This window comes from Octopus bimaculoides, chromosome 8 (assembly GCF_001194135.2).
Source record: "Octopus bimaculoides isolate UCB-OBI-ISO-001 chromosome 8, ASM119413v2, whole genome shotgun sequence".
Taxonomy (NCBI): Eukaryota; Metazoa; Mollusca; class Cephalopoda; order Octopoda; family Octopodidae; genus Octopus; species Octopus bimaculoides.
Genome location: NC_068988.1, coordinates 75,579,440 through 75,580,771, shown reverse-complemented (window position 1 = coordinate 75,580,771; position 1,332 = coordinate 75,579,440). Strand labels below are relative to the sequence as shown.

General features: G+C 33.3%; 1 protein-coding gene across 1 annotated transcript in view; it reads left to right on the top strand.

Annotated features, from left to right (window-relative positions):
- The first annotated feature begins 303 nt into the window (after window positions 1-303).
- LOC106867428 (MAM and LDL-receptor class A domain-containing protein 1) overlaps window positions 304-1,332 on the top strand; it is a 317,166-nt gene continuing 316,137 nt past the window's right edge. Inside the window, exon 1 of the mRNA XM_052970190.1 lies at window positions 304-368. The gene's annotated coding sequence lies outside the window, so the exon portion shown is untranslated. The remainder of the gene's footprint in view (window positions 369-1,332) is intronic.

Genomic DNA, 1,332 nt, shown 5'->3' with positions numbered 1-1,332 from the left:
GTGTGTGTGTGTGTGTGTGTGTGTGTGTGTGTGTGTGCGTGCGTTCGTGTGTGTGTATTTATTGACTTCGAACAGATGAAACGCAAATTTTAACCTCGGCGTGATTTGAGCCGCTAAGCATTTCGTCCGACACGTAAATGATTCTGCCAGCTCACTGCCTTTTCTCGTTATAATAAAAAATAACGGAGGGCTTTACACCATCTCGATGGATTAAAAAGATTTCTATTTCCAGTGTTAGCTATTACATATTAATTATTTCCACTGACAGGTAACCTCGATGAACATCAAGCACAATGGCGAAACTTGGCGGGTTATGTTTACTGTGGTTTTTTTTTGTGTTCCGAACGGCATTCACATATCCTTATGGGGTAAGTCGACATTATTTTCTTCTTTTACATTTGGTAACAGAATTTAATTCACTGAACTGAAAGGGTTACAAATTCATTTATATGAGTGCATGAGTAAGTGAATGTGTGTGTGTGTGTATGTGTGTGTGCTTGTGTGTGCATATACATACACACAAATATTTAAAAGTGAAGTTTTTATAGTAAAATCAACTAATATTAACAGAACAATGAATTCAGTATAAGTGTGGAATTTAATATTTATATTTTCATTGACAGTGAATTCGAAGTTTTGCCAGGTATGTTGATCATTAACCAATTTGAATAAATGAAGAAACTTCTAAGTTACTCTCAATGAACACATACACACACATACACATACATACACACGCATATACATACAAATGCATATGCTCCAGTGCATGTCTTTATAGTCTTGTACGTTGGCTCTGCTTAAAACAATGTACACAAATCCTACTACATTGTCCACTATTGGTATTAATTAAATTAAATTAAGCAGGCGTAAGCGGTGCATCTATTTTATGTGGGTGAGACTTTTATGGAAATTCAAAGGATTACATAATAGGTTTGTGATATAAGTTAAATTAAATAGGTGTGAGAGGTACATCTACTTTATGTGGGTGAGACTTATGTTGATAGAATCAATGTACTACGTTTAGATTTGTGATAAAAGTTAAATTTAGTTGAATCAAATTAAATCGGAGTAAGATGTACATTAATTTTATGTGAATGAGACTTGTGTTGAGAGGTTTGAAGCCTACATTTAGTTTCGTGGTAAAATTGGAACGTTTTGAAGAATCTATCGATGGTAAACGCCTCATTTTGTGTATTTAACCGACTATCTATACTCACACACACACACACACACACACACATGCATACATACATACATATATATATATATATATATATATATATAGATATAGATAGATAGATAGATAGATATAGATATAGATATATATGTGTA